Consider the following 16,198-nt stretch of genomic DNA (forward strand, 5'->3'; position numbering starts at 1 on the left):
TGGTTCAAGTAGTCCAAACTCCTCCTCAAGACCGATGGACATGAAACATCCCTTTCTTCAGTTTACAAGGAGACTATAGACACAGACATATATGTCACTGCTGTCAGTACTCTTGGCATGACTTAATGGTGGGGTCTGTGTTCCTCAAAGGAAGTCTGTCTACCATAAGTACTCTCCGAGAGAATTCTTGGAGATTAAGAATGCCGTGTGGTCTGGCATTTTATGCCTTTTATTTGAATTAATTCCCACCAGATGATTTCAGATTTGCCCGCTGTGTGCTGGACTGTTCCATTGTCAACTGCAAGTCCCTGAATCCCCTTCCCTTTATGGTTCCAAGTTAGAGTTCATTGAAAAGCACGCTACACAAGACTTGGGAGATAGAAGTGAAAGGTCCTGAAGGTCATTATAGAGTGTGGGGTGAGAAGTGCCTCCCCACTACATATCCACCTGCCCTTCCCACTGCCATCCCTTGTGCTAAATGGCAACACGAGGCCCACGACCAAATGCACTGCTGTGGACTCACAGAACTGGTAACCTTGAAAAGCCAATGACCCTCCCAGTCTCAGTCCCAATGCAGGAGTTGGATGCGCTTCCCTGCAAGATTTCCTGCAAACTCTGACTCATACACCAAAACCAGAGCTTTTTTGCCAAATTTCAACTCCCATTTTCAGATTCTTGCTTCCCCCATCTCTGCCCACCATCATGTAAGGTACAATCTCTATATTAAATTCTTCATTCCATAATATTGATCATGGTTCAGCTTCTCTGAGCCCTGATTTATATATCCCTGGACGCTGTCTTTTGTTCTTCTGCCAGATTTTGATGTTTCCTATTGGGATGCCCTAATATCCGATTCTGGTTGCACCTTCCTCTGTTTTTCTTTCATGGACCAGAGAGTGTTTCTGCTCATCCTTCACTTTTGTGTTGGACCTCCTGTCCTGGAAATGGCATCTTTGGGTACTGCTTCCTACCACAAGATTTACTCTATTTATCACCTTCTCACCAATGTTTGACAAAGGTCTCTAGTCAAAAAGAAAGCTGGTAACTGCATGTTACATTCGTGCTACTAAAGTATTTAAAGGTACTTTAAAGATTTTACTTTCTGTGACTGAAAACTCCAAGTCAGGAGTTTGTAGTAGAATTAGAGATATAAAATGTGGTTCAAAGAGCAGTTATCTTTCTAGCTAGGGTTGTGAGAATAATTAATTATAAGTTGTAGTTTAGCTTGCTTCAGGTGTTAATTTCTAGCTCTTAATAATATGTGATGGCTCTTTTCCTTCTGGGACCCCTATAATGCGAATGTTGTTGTGTTGAATGTTGTCTCAGAGGTCTCTTAGGCTGTCTTCATTTCTTTTCATTTTTTTTTCTTTATTCTGTTGCACAGCAGTGAATTCTACCATTCTGTCTTCCAGGTCACTTATCCATTCTTCTGCCTCAGTTATTCTGCTATTGATTCCTTCTAGTGTATTTTTCATTTCAGTTATTGTATTGTTCAGCTCTGTTTGTTTGTTCTTTAATTCTTCTAGGTCTTTGTTAAACATTTCTTGTATCTTCTCGATCTTTGCCTCCATTCTTTTTCCAAGGTCCTGGATCATCCTCACTATCATTATTCTGAATTCTTTTTCTGGAAGGTTGCCTATCTCCACTTCATTTAGTTGTTTTTCTTGGGGTGTTATCTTGTTTCTTCATCTGGTACATAGCCCTCTGCCTTTTCATCTTGTCTATCTTTCTGTGAATGTGGTTTTTGTTCCACTGGCTGCAGGATTGTAGTTCTTCTTGCTTCTGCTGTCTGCCCTCTTGCCAAGGATATCTTTTAAAAATACAGATTTCCAGGCCTTACTTTGAGCAATTCTTATTCAGTGGATCTGGGGTAGGGCTGAGAATCTGTAATCTTTACCCCTTCATATTCTGTTGCAGGGGCTCAAGGAACCACACTTTGAAAATACTTCTGCCTCAGGGCTCACTGCTATTGTTATAAACAGTAGCTACAGCATCATAATATTTTTATTACTTGTTTGAACGGCATTAATGTTGTCAACCAACCAGTCAATAGTATTTTTTCAGAAATTATGGTCAAAGGCATAGGTATTTAATTTATAGAGGTATTTGCAGACCACTCTTATACTATCAGTAAATTAGTTTACTTTGTTTACATTCCCACAGCTGTAAATATTGTGAGTTAAGTAACAACTTTGCTTCAACTATGAGAGAATGTAGAAACACTCCAGAGAGAAGCATTGCTTATATCAACTCAGATTCATCTACAGAAAATAAATTTTATTTTGGATTGTTGTTAAATAGTATACCATCATTTAGACCTATCAATTCCTACTTCAAGCTATCTAAGATTATCCTCTTCCTATGAAATACCTCAATAATACCTTCATTTTCCATTTTACCACAAAGAAAATCATTATGAGTCAAATGAATCAATATGATTCATAACTAAGCCATTGATTCTGATTTCTTTAGCATATTTACCATTTGCCTATCTTGGGCTACTACTTACAACTCCAGTATTTAATCACATTCTTCATGTGGAGATAGTAATAGGATTGGATGAAAAAATATTTTACAGAATATTTTATACAGAAATACTTCTCATATGTATTGGAACAAATTTGGAGGGAGCACAAACTACAGACTTCCTTTTGACCCTGACATGTGACACTTGTACCTCTAGGCTTTCATTGTATTATGATTATTTCTAGAAAAGTGTCAGAGCACACTTAGTAACTACTGACATGCTGTTGTCTAATGTCTTGATATACACTATTAAAATCGATGAGTGAATAAGGAATGAATATTGTAGCCTTACCACTTCCTTTGCCAAAGTCCCCCTAAGTGATACTGCCTTAATGAAGAATGATCCTTACTATTACTGTGGGAGCTGCTGCCTTAGCAGCAAAGTCCACTGATGCCTTCCAATGTCTTAAGTGTGTACCATAGCCTCTCTTGCTCCTGAAGAATTATTTCCCCTCATTTTTAATTTTCTGGGAATGATGCTTTCAATTTGAAGTCTATTATATCTTATTTATAATTAGAAAATAAAGTTAGATTTAAATATAAATTGGAGGTTCATTTGAAAGTATTAAAATACTCTGTGTCTTGCTTATTTTTCAGGCAATTATACTCGCAGAGTTGACTGTACACCCCTTCTTTACCAATTGGTATGTAAAAAATAAAAAAATTAAAATAAAAAAAAAATAATAATAATATGTGATGTTTTGAATACTTCTCTTCAGTCTTGGTGCAATGACAGGATACTAGTTTCTAAACATCATTTTTTGGATTATAATGTGGTCATAAAATCCTTGGGGGTAAATGAGTGCTCTGACTTCATCAGAGTTAGTGCCCTATAATACAATGTTTTTAAGAGCAGAGGGGATTACAGTGTGTTCTGTCAGTGCAGTACTTCTGGGCAGGTCCTGTTGTCTTCCTGTTGACTAAAATATTTACAGCACTGTAGAGATAAGGTTAACTTGTAGACAACTGATAGTAGAAAACTGATAGCAATGAGAACTTGTAGAAAACTGACAGCAATGAGAAATGATTCTTGTTTGAGAATAATGCAGACTATTCCTGCTCATTACAACACAAGTTAATTTTGTCCAACAGAGATGAATTTGGTTTCTATCTGATGGAAAAGATAGCCCCAAACACCTCCAGACATTACAGTATATTACTTTGTAGAATATTAAACAGTTTTGCATTGATTAGCAAGTTTATTTCAGCATTCCTTTGATTGTCTGACTATATAAATCTGTTCTTAAAAAAATCTCCATTGAACCAGTCTTAACATTTTACTGGTTCCCTCATCAATTAATGAGTTACATACAATTTTTGTTGTGTATATAATTTATATTTGTATGAAAGTCATGTTTTAAACTTTTTTGAAAAGTATACTATATCAACAGCCAAAGGGTTAGTCATTTATTCATTTATACTTTCTTTATGGTGTGTACATCATGTTAATATGAACCAAGTTTGAGGTTCCAACTCATTTAAAAATAATTTCAAAGCTCCTCAGTCTTAACCTCTCTTCTCATTCATTCCAAAACACTGGAATGTCTTGCCACCTCATCTGTCTCAATATTCCAAGCACAGTAACACAGACCTGGAGAGGTTAGAGACCCACCTGAGATGGATTGTGCCATCTGCCTTGGCTCAGCTCTCACTACAATGATGAGAACATGTAGAAACTCCTGGAGTTTGAAATTTCTAAATCTCTTGGCCCTTCCTTTAGGATAAAATGGTAAGAAGAGGATACCAGGCAAACACAATTGACCTCTTCAGTAGACTGAAGAGTTAAGAAGTATCCCAGTATTTATTTTATCAAAACCAAATAAACATAATAAGCAAATCAAGCAAGCAAGTTGCACAATAGAACTGAAACTGCTTTACCTCTGTGATGACCCTTATCACTCAGTCCTTTTCCAGACTCACTTGCGGTTGGGCAACCTTCACTCCTTTCTACTGCTAGTCCCTGGAGGCTGAGGAACTTTTATTCCATACTGTTCTCCATCCCAGCTTTCTCGCACTCTCTTCCCCTGCCTTCTTCCACATCCTGCCCTTCTTCTGTATCTTTGAAGAAGATGACGTGCTTTTTCTCTACTATCTGGAAAGTTCTGTGTGTGCATGCACACACACACCCCACACTCTCCATGATTTCCTGTTCATCCTTCAGCTCAGACAGCATTTCTCAAGGAAGCTTTTGTAGCCACTCCAAACCAGAACAGGCTGTCCTGTTTTACACCCTCACAGACTCTCTGTTTTTCCTTCCGAGCCCTTGTATGTGATTATTTGTCTCTCTCTCTCTTTGTCAATAAAATCCGGGATCATTGTATCACCACTATATCCCCAGCCCTGGCAAAATGCCTGGTACATAGAAGGTGTTCTTGAATGAATTAATAAGAGCTCAATGCCTATTTGTTACATGGATGAATGGATGGTTGTTTGGTCTGTTATAGTCCCTAAAAGCAAAAGAAGCTGTTAAAATAGTGTGACTCTGACTTACTGTTAATGTCTGAATAAAAGAGACCATTCAGATATTGGACTGAGTTTGACAATGTACTGTGTTGGTGAGGTGTGGGGAGTCATTCCTCTACATTTCTAGAGGGAACTGCTAGACCTCTTTGGAGGACAATTTGGCAAAAACTTTGAAGATTACAAAATTCACATACCTTTTGACCCTATAATTACACTCTCAGAAATATATTCTCTCTATATGTTTGCACATTCATGAAATAATCTGTGGTCAGTGGTGTTTACTGTAGCATCTTACATAACAATGAACTATTGAAACAACCGAAATGTCCAATGACAGGAGACTGACTAATAATTCAATGAAAATTCCAAGCCATGGAATACTCTGCAGCCATTAAAAAGAATGAGGTGGGTTTGTATATACTGATAAGGAATGATCTCAAAGATTATTATATCATTAAGTGAAAGAATTGCTACCGTGTATGTGTACATTTGTAGGTGCATGGGATATTTCTGAGAGTGTCTGTAATAGACTTGTCACAGTGGTTATGTGGGCGGGGGAAAAGTATGGCTGAAGGCAGGCGTAGGAAGATTTGTTTCATCGCATATACATTTTTTAACTTTTAACTTTGTGCCATTATCATGCATTAGCTATTCCAGAAATTAAGAAATCTAAGTCTAAAAAATGTTTAAAAAATTAGTGGTTTTCCATGTAATAAATGAAAAAAAATTAATGGGAGTTAAGTCTGCATTAAGTTTTATTGGCATTTCTTTGATTTTTCAGGCCCAAATTTTCACGTGTTTGCTCAATGTATCACTGACTTCAGTCATTCCTTCTCTCCCCATCTCCCCAAACCTATCAGTCTTTCAAACATCCCCAAAGCCTTATCTAATTTGGAAACAGGGGATCCCTTATTTGGGAGGCCCAGAAACGGGACCGCATCTGGATGAACACTGAGGCTCTTGACATAAAATCTCACCACCCTTGTGAAATCCGCCCAGCACATCCCAGCCTACTGTATTGACTTTGGCAATACTTGTTGGCCTTGTCATGCCAATAACGTTATTGAGACTAAATTGAACGAACATGTGGCTATGTCCTCCAAATGTTTCTGATACAGTTAAATGGAAAACTGTAGATTACATTTATTTATTTTGTGATAAACCCTTTGTTTATGTTGCTGGTGATCCAGAAAAAGTGGTCTCTTACAACACGCCATGACCTAAACAACGACAAGTTGAATTACTATTTCATTTACTGTAGGAGACATTCCACCATGTGTTTCACAGCAATGATTTTTGACACAACTTAAGAAATGATAAATTACACCCAACAAAAACAAAAAGAAACTGGGAGTTTTATAGCAGATGATTGTAAGGAAAACAGTTATTTGCATGTCTGTCTCCCGCATTTTCAAAAAACAATGTACTTAAAACAAAAAAGGTCTAAGAATAGTAAAAACAATTTCATTTTCCTCTTATAATTGGAAACATTTGGAGCAAGCACTTTGTCTCCTCAAACTGCATATTTATGGCTTAATTTTACATGGGGAATGTTACTATACCTTTTCCTCTCATTCCCTTGTTATTTCAGTTTTCACAAATGACCAATATCATGTTATTGAAACAAATGAAGCAAGTACAATAGCATTCCTAGATATGCACACACCAGCACAGCTGTCCTTTGCATTTCAAAGCATTCTATTGAAGTATTAACCTAGTCTGCAAGGTCATATAAAAGAAGAAAGCAGGGCTGGAAATGCCTTCCATACCCCGTCAGTAATAACAGCAAGTGTGTGGCCAAGTTGCATGAGGATGACATGAACTTCTGGTCATTGATGTTCACACAAAATCATCATAAAAAGCAAAATAGGTATAAAAATACTCACAGGACATCAGCACATCAAAGAATAACTCTCTCTAATTGGTTTTAAACAGGCTTATGATGTTCTGCATCCTCCCTTTCCTTTGAATTATTTTTCAATTATTTAAAACTGCTTTGAAAGGAACTACATGCATGTCACCTTGTCAGTGAGACAGATATTTTTACTGTTAAGAACCAGCACTGATTTCTATTTTTCAGAAATAATAACTTTACCCTTCCCCATAGCTAGTGGGAAGCACCCGCAGCACAGGGAGATCAGCTCGGTGCTTTGTGTCCACCTAGAGGGGTGGGATACTTAAGAGGGAGGAGATATGGGGATATAGGTATATGTATAGCTGATTCACTTTGTTATACAGCAGAAACTAACACACCATTGTAAAGCAATTATACTTAAATAAAGATGTTAAAAAAAGAAATAATGACTTTAGAATTGTATTAACTTTTTGGAAGCTAAAATCATTATTATTATTTATTTTTTAAAAATTTATTTATTTATTTATTTTTGGCTGCGTTGGGTCTTCTTTGCTGCGTGCGGGCTTTCTCTAGTTGTGGCAAGCAGGGGCTACTCTTCATGGCAGTGCGCGGGCTTCTCATTGCGGTGGCTTCTCTTGTTGCAGAGCGTGGGCTCTAAGCACGCGGGCTTCAGTAGTTGTGGCTCGCGGGCTCTAGTGCGCAGGCTGAGTAGTTGTGGCGCACAGGCTTAGCTGCTCCACGGCATGTGGGATCTTCCCGGACCAGGGCTCGGACCAGGGTTTGAACCCTTGTCCCCTGAATTGGCAGGTGGATTCTTAACCACTGCGCCACCAGGGAAGTCCCTAAAATCATTATTTTTAACAGTCTCCAGAATTAAATCTATTTATATTGACTAACTTCAAGCTGCAGATGAATTAATTCAATAACCCAGGGATATACTTTCCAGCTCAATTATCCCAGTAGTTTCACTGAGAAGCAATGTTTTTTCAAATCAGTTGATACAAGATAGTTATACGGAGGGTCTATATGGCTCTAATGGGTGACTAATTATTTCTGTTTTAAAATTTTTAGTGATTAAAAACCACCTTTTCCATGTTTTAGGGCACCATACATTGAGAACTCAATTAAGCAATAATTCCCATAATGTGTTTGGCCCAAAATCATTTCCTGAGCAAAATTCTGACTCTACGTAAGTCCCACCTTTGTTTGCATATGAGTTGGTACCGCTGATTGGATTCTTTATTTTCATATGTTGTACTAATCTCATCAACCGCTTCTCTGTTTTTTAAAGTACGCAGACTACCTCTTCACAAAGGTAAAAGGTAGCACTGCTTTCAACAGCAAGAAATAGAAAATCACATCACTAGTAGGAGAGACCATATTTACTCTTTATTATATTATTATTATTTTATTGTTTACTTAAGAATCTGCAGGTAGACTGTCTCAAGATTGGACTCAGAGTTCAATATCAGCTAAGACCCAGGCACTCTCTCTCTTTTCTCAAGACTGTCCTCAACTAGTTGGCTTTTCAGTCTCACACTTTTGGCCTCATATAGCTGCCACTGAACCAGGTATCACATCTATGTTCAAAAGAGGAACAAGGGGGAAGAGGCTTTTATAGAAAAAGACAGGCAAGAGAAGTGAATTTGGGAATAGCCATTGCGTTAACCAAACTATGAGTGACTACCTCAGCAAGCAGACCAATTGCAAGTACTTCCTGGCCTCATCTGAGAACTGCCTCAGGCTGTCTGTTACTAATATCCCATCTAGCTTATATGAGGGTCAGGAATTCTCTCTGCTCCTTTAGAAACTCTGATATCTATCCTTGAAACTTGCTGCATCACTAGAGGCATTTTTGCCCTTTGTAGAATCACTGTCAGTTGAATATTAGTGCTGCATCTTAAACATTTATGGAATCTCTTACACAGCAGGACTCAAAGCCCATGAGAACCATTATTGGGCTTTGCTGTAAAAATGTTCTTAAAAACAATTTCCATGCATTGCTCCCTACTCCCAAAAGTAACCCCTAAGAGTTTTTGTTTCTTTTTTGAATTCCAGGCCGGAATTGATTCACTTGCTCTAGGGAAATCGGGATGCTGTCTTCTTCCTGGTAATGCAAATAATGTAAAGCATGGTAACTTCCACTTAGCTTTGGGTACCAGGAACTACTGATACAGCTTCGGAACATAGCTGTCATGGGGCAGGGCCTCAGGGAAAGCCTATTTGTCTTTGTGTTCTCCTTAATCTGGTTTTCATTTTGCTATTGCTTTGTTGACTGTGTTCTGTTGGAACCCCCCTCAAATTTTCTGTGGAAAAGGGGCAAATGGTAGCTAGGGAAGAGAGAAATAATGTGTTGCTATTTCAACACATTTAATCAAAGTGAAGTCAAAGGCTGACATCATCACTATGGTGAATCAAAGGGGCCATCGTGGAGAATGATTTGACTGAAACACGGCACAGTTTTTCTTACCACATAGAACACTCCCAGGTTAAATGGATCCTTAACGACAAAAGGTTGAGTTCCAAAGTTCCTATTTTTATACTTTTTGTACTGTTTATAACTGTTTGTACTTTTATGTATTCCATTTCCCCAATTTTTCTTTTCATGAATTTAATGCTTAAAAATCACCAAAAGATCAATATGTTCACCTTCACTGTTACAGATGTCTGTGTCTGTGGCAGGACTGGCTAGCTGCCCATCAAATACACATCCTCTTATTCCATATGAACAGAATCTCAGCTTAGTTGGAGGTACCAAAGTGCTCATCTAAAAAACATATATTTCCCAATTTACCTTTCAGCTTAGAATACACATGTAACCTAATTCTGACCAATGAGAATAGATGGAGTTTGTTAAAGGGGTTCCTTAGGAAAGCCCCTTAAATGGGGGAAGACTCAGCTCCTTCCAAAAGAAGATCCTGAGACAAGACCCTGGTTGAAGGTGGTTTACTCTGGAGGTGATCACAGGAAACACAAATGGAGGGGAGAGTGGGAAGAGGAAGGGAGAAGAGCATATGAAGAAGGCAGTAATAAGCCAGTTACAATGGGGGCCTCAGTGCTACTCAGGACCCAGGAGCTGTGCAGAATGTGCCTCATGACTGTCTCACTGGAGGACAAGCAGGTTGGGCCTCCTATTCCCCATTGCTTGGGATCATCTTGGGGCTGTTAACTCCAGTACACTGACTGGTTGTTCTGGCTTGTGGATGATGGTCTTCTGTGACTCCAGCAAAGCAAAGAGATGCTGCACTATGGTTGGTGTGTGATGCTCATAATGTGCATGGAACTGTGTACGAGGCTGGCTGAGATGGAGAACTCAAGGGAATGTGGCCGGAGCATCACAGCCTCTACCAGAGCCAGCTCGTCCCCGTGTGCACTCCACTTTTCCTCTTTCCTTCTGCCCAGAGTGAAAACATGACAGCTGGAACTCTAGTAGCTGTGAGCATGACGGAGGGCCACACCCTAAGAAGGGCTGAATGGAGAGTTAGAAGAAGCTATACGTTCTAGCTCCGTGTCACCATGGAGCTAATAAAGCCTTGGACCATATAACTTCTCAGCTTGTTACATGAGAGGAAAATAAACCCTCATATTATTTAAGCCTCAGTCATTAGGTTTCTTTTTAAATAGAGCTGAACTCAATCCTAACTGATACATATCTCTAGCACAAGCCACACTCACCAGAATCAGCTACACAGGAACCATTAATAAGCCAATGTTTTCACTGTGACCAGCACCCTCTGATTCAGTTCAGGCTGGGTTCCTCCTCAGTGAAAGTTACCCAGAGGAACTCTTTCCCACTTTGATTTTTACTAAGCTGCCTGGAAATTAAGCAGCATTTTTTTTCTCCATGCATGATATCAAAAACATCACTGAACACCTGAGTTCACTGAGTTTTTTTGTTTTCAACAGATTTTCTATTAGTCAGCACAGGATAAGTGCTGTAACAAACAATCCCAACCTCTCAGTGACATATCATGATAAAGGTCTATTTCTTGGTCATGTAACAGTCCAAAGCAGGTTGGAGAGGGCTCTGCTCCATGCAGTCATTCGGGGACCCAGGAAGTCCACAGGTGGTTTCATGGTCTAGACTTGGATGTAGTATGCATCACTTCTGCCACATTCTCTGATCAGAGTTCAGTCACATGGCCCTGCATATCTGCAGGGGAGTCTGGGAAATAAAGTCTGGCTGGGTGCCCAAAAGGAAAAGAAGAAGACAGAGCCTAACAAACATTTAACATACCAAAGATGTCAGTGTTCACAAAATGTTCCTCACAAAGATTGCCAACTATGACCAGTGTCAGGAGAGTCCTGCTGCCATGGTGTCCAGAAGTTCGTACCCACATCCCTCTAAAATTGTTTTTGCAAATTGTGTACCCCCTTGCTTTTTAAAGTTTACACCTGAAATTTTTCATCATAAGTATAGTTATGAAAAAATATAATTTCTGGCATATTATAAATATCTATATTTGTGATGGTGGTGACAACACACCACCAAGATCCTCCTCCGAAGAAAGACTTGCTGTCTCCCAGCCACCTGCTGCCAGAGTGCTGCCAACTCCAGGCTGCAGCCCTGTCAGGTCTGCCTCAGTTGCAGACCTGCTTTATCCCAGGTCACGTCTTTTCTCAGGCAGCCCACATCCCACAGGGCAGGGGCAGGCAACTCTGACAAACCCTCAGAGTGGCAGAGCTTCCACGGGGTCACTAAATCTGCCATGGGCTGCATCACTCTCCCACTCCTGCTTCCTCCCTCTTCTTTCCACAGGAATCCCTCCCAAGGGCACCCCCTATCAACATTGTACACACAAAACCCCATGTCACAACCCCCTTCCCAGAGACCCAACCTATAATGTCATTTCAAAGTAAAATGATTTTCATATTCCTTTGTGGCAAAACATAAATCTAAATTTATTTTAAACATTACTTAGTACCATAAGCTTTCAAGCAATTAAAAATGTATTCTGGATAGAGGTGTCATTTCATTGCTATTACAATTGATCAAAAGAATTATTCACATTGATTTTGATCATTTTTAAAAGGAAAAAGTCATTTTTCGGGAAATGTATTTCTTACTGTGATTGAAGGGGCTATTTTAGGGTCCCGAGAATGTAGGATCAACATTAGAGGACACCAATATTTGAATTATGCCCTTGTTAGGCACTCTGAAATTTTTTCATAACTTGAAGCAGTTCACTTGAGAATATTCAGGAAGGGTAAGGATATACCTTGCTTTTGTAAAGTGGGAGAAGGCCAATTTTAAAAGCAAAGATGAGAGGGAGGGTGATGCAGGAGGGAAGAGATATGGGAACATATGTATATGTATAACTGATTCAGTTTGTTGTAAAGGAAAAACTAACACACTATTGTAAAACAATTATACTCCAATAAAGATGTTAAAAAATAAAATAAAATAAAAAAATAAAAAATAATAAAAATATTTAAAAAATAAAAAAATAAAAAAAAAATAAAAGCAAAGATGAGAAAGGAAACCATCATAATGCTTCCTGATCAATTTTAGAAAGAGTGCAATTGCAAGCTGATTCTTTGAAAACCATCCAGGTCTGGATCACAGATCCAGAGCTAGAGTGCCCTTTGGAAAATATGTGTACCCAATTTGAAACCTGCTGTCCGCTGCACAAAATTCTACTACTATTTGTTCTTTCCTTCATTTCTGTTCTAGACACGTGGATCATATCAATCAATTTCAAACCACTTTCCAGGAAAATGTCCCCTTCTGAAATGGCATACCCTGCGATTGTGTGGTCACAGTGGCACCCACCACAGCTGATTGGACCAGGGGTGGCATCTGATTTGACAACAGCCAATCTATAGATGAGCCAACATTGGTGGCCTTGCACAAAATGATGAACTGAGCCAATCAGAGGTCCTCTTTCAGAGGGATTTGAACTGGGGACATGAAGAAAGCCATGCTGTTAGAAAAGAGAGAAAGAGGTGAGGTAACCTAGAAAGACAAGAGCCAAAGGGCAGAGTCCCAGCCATACAGGGCCAGGGCCAAGTTGGAACCACATGAGATGGGGGCAGAGGGCCTGGCGGAGAAGCCCCCAGCTTGAGGGGCCGTATGTGCCTGGATTCTCAGAGCTCCTGAGTCCTTCATGGTCTGTAGTCAGAATAGACTATTCTGGCTTTCTATTGTTGTGTAAGAAACCACCCCAACACTTAGTGGCTTCAAACAGCAAGGCATTTATTTTGCTTATGTATCTGCAATTTGGGCAGAGCTTGGCAGGAACTACTCATCTTTGCTCCATGATACCTGGGGCCTCACTGGAATGACTGGGGGACCAGATCACAGAGCTAGCGGCCCAAATTCAGGTAGTTAATTCTGACTGGGGTACTCCTCTCATCTCCCAGGTTGCTTATTGGATGAAAGGTGGACATCACTGGTCTGAGCAAGCTGCTGAAGTCCCATCACTTCTTGTTCTTCCTGGGGCCATGTTTACCTCCCTTGGTGAACACGGAACTCTCCACAGTTTGAAGGATGTAGAATAAGAGCTGCAGTTAAAGTCCAGTTGTTTTGCAATTTGACCTGATTTGTGCTGATTCAGGGCACAGATGGAGATCAAGTCCTATGGTGGCCCAAGGCAAAACCTGGCCAAATGAGTTCCTGTTTCATCTTGGAATAATTATTAATGGAGATGCTTGGGGCCCCAGGAAAGAATACAGAAAGATCACGGTGTTCTATAAAGATGTCTCAATCATCCTTTCATCCAAAGGCCTCAGACTAGTGGCCTACAGAGGAAAATCCAGCCCACAGATATATTTATCTTGCTTGTTTCATACTGTGCTTTTAAAAAAAAAAAACTTTAAAAGTCTTGGGAGAAATTACATTTAAAATGGCTTTCTAACTCCTCTTGAGGAGACTGGAGAGACATGGAAACAGGGGTCCACTTGCTCACATGGTGTGTGACAGCGGGTTCTGAGTGGCTCTGAGCCTCCATCTCTCCTCATCCAGATCTCCTGCCTGGCTCCCTTAGGCTTCTGAGTTTGAGATCTTCCTGGCTTTCAAAGGGAACATGAGTGCAGTCATTGGCCGGAAAGAATGTACGTGGTGACATTTTACTTTTGCATTTCACAAAATGTCTTCCCAGTCCCCAGCCAGCAATTTTGAATAGCTTTGTTTCAAGGACTTGAGCTGGCACAATGACAGGGTCGATGCATAAAGAGCAAGGTAGGGGTTGGCCTGCAAGTCTTCAAAGGCACTGACTCCTCTGTGCCATGAGGTACAAGCTCTCCCTTTTAAATGATGCCTATTAAATCTGTAGACTGGTGGCCTAGTTATGGCAAGTAGATCCACATGGGTCATAGTTTAGCTAAAGATTTTGTCCACAGGTTGGGTATGAGGATTCTGCAAGTATGAAAGTGGCACACTTATCATGGGGTATTAGTTTCTCCCAACCACATATTTATACTATTTTACTGCATTCCTCATGATCATTTTACTAATTATTAAATGCAAATTCCCAGGTCCTAATCTTTCACCTTATGATGGCATTGTTAACACAGCAGGCATTTTAGATCAGACTTACTGCCTGTAGGAGGGGAATCCTCTGGACACCAGGGGCTGCAAGTCTTGCCATTACTCCGAGCCCCAGCAAAGCCAGGTGGCCTCAGAACTGAAGCTTAAAGCATATTGTTCTCACTGGAGTTGGTCTTGTTTTCCAGGACACAACAGCCAGGTGTAGAAGTAACATTATAGTATCTCTCTGGCCCTCCCCACACCAGAGGAACTCTAGACCTCAGTTAGCCAGGGTCTCCCTGGGAGGAATCCCCTACAAGTCGCCCTTTCAGGTGCCACCTGACATTTGCCATCTTCCTCCTCTGAGGTTCTATTTCTCCCTGGTGGTACCTGAAGCCCAGGCCGCCCAAGTTCCCCAGAGGCTGTCATGCCCAGGCCATGACACCCCTGACATGCTGGCCACATGTGGCTCCAAAAGGGACCCCCAGGAAAAGGCCTGTCATCACTCCTGCCCCACAGCCACTGCCCCCCTCCACACACACACATATGCAGTGCTGCCTAGGCTCTGAGCTTAGGGCACTATCACAGCCTCTCCTCCCAGCACCCAGCAATGGTTCCTGGCGCTGCACTGAGGACAGCCGAGTGGCTGACACCATGATGCATGCTCAGACTCCCTTCCACTGGCCCATTGTTCTTGAGCCAAACCTGGACCCTCAACTGTTTCTGCCACAAGAGTTTCCTTAGGTCCCCCTGGTCCCCCAAAATGGTCTAGATCCTAGGCCTAACCAACTACACGAGCTGTTTTCCTGACCCCTCCAGATAAAATAGTGTTCCCCCACTCCTCTCAGTACCCTCTCAGTCCCCTTTCTCTATTTGTGATTTTTCCTCTCACCGCTTCCTGTTTTTACCAACCAAACTTGAGTCCACTTGCCTGCGCACAGTAAAACCAATCTACTGACACCGGGTGGTGGTGAAGGAAAGTGCAGCGTTTGTGGTAAGGTGCCAGACAAGGACTCTAGGGAGGCTAGTATTCAAAAAACTCAAACTCTCTAATGGGTTTCAGGGAGGCATTTTTAAAGGCCAGTTGAGGGAGGGGAGCGCAGGGTATGTGATCAGCTTGTACAAGATTTTCTGATTGATGGTGAGGTAACAGGGTAATGTCACAGGGGTTAACACTTTCAATCCTCAGGCTCCAGTAGCACTGGGGGCTACATGCTCATGGTCATCAAGTAGTTAACATCTTCCATTTGGTGGGGGTTTTAGCATCTGCAAAACAACTCAGAAAGTGTACATCAGATACTACCAGCTAGGTACTTCAGAGAGGAATTAAGGCAGAAGATATGGTGGGAGGGGTCTGCCCCCATAGGGTCCTCCTCAGTTACACTGTCCTATTATACCCTTATTTTTTGTTTATTGTCTATCTCCTGTCAACTGGAATGTAAGCATCATGAGCAGGAGTCCAGATTTTGCTGAATTCCGTATTCCTAACGCCTGAACAGTGCCTGGCACACAGTATGTGCATAATATATATGTTGAGTGAAAAGTAGAGACAGATTTATCTTCCATTCCATAAACATAATTTCTTTCCTTTATTAGCCACAGTTAAGAAACTGAAGACATGGAGATTAGAAGATAGGATAGGAGAGACTTATGGGGCTTTGCCTGCTTTTTGCAATCTTCATTGGCAATAAAAATGGCCAACAAGGAGAAGTAAGATGTTAAGATTCTTTGCAAACTGGTACAGGCTTGATCACTTTGAATGATGATGGCATTCCTGTGGGGTGAGGAAAGATTTAGCCTCATAGCTTGAGTGTAGTGGGTTGTTCTGTGTCTGGTTGTGCCTTCTCTGAGCACGGAGACACCCATCTTCTTATTTGTTATTGTAT

This window comes from Kogia breviceps, chromosome 8, assembly GCF_026419965.1.
Source record: "Kogia breviceps isolate mKogBre1 chromosome 8, mKogBre1 haplotype 1, whole genome shotgun sequence".
Taxonomy (NCBI): Eukaryota; Metazoa; Chordata; class Mammalia; order Artiodactyla; family Physeteridae; genus Kogia; species Kogia breviceps.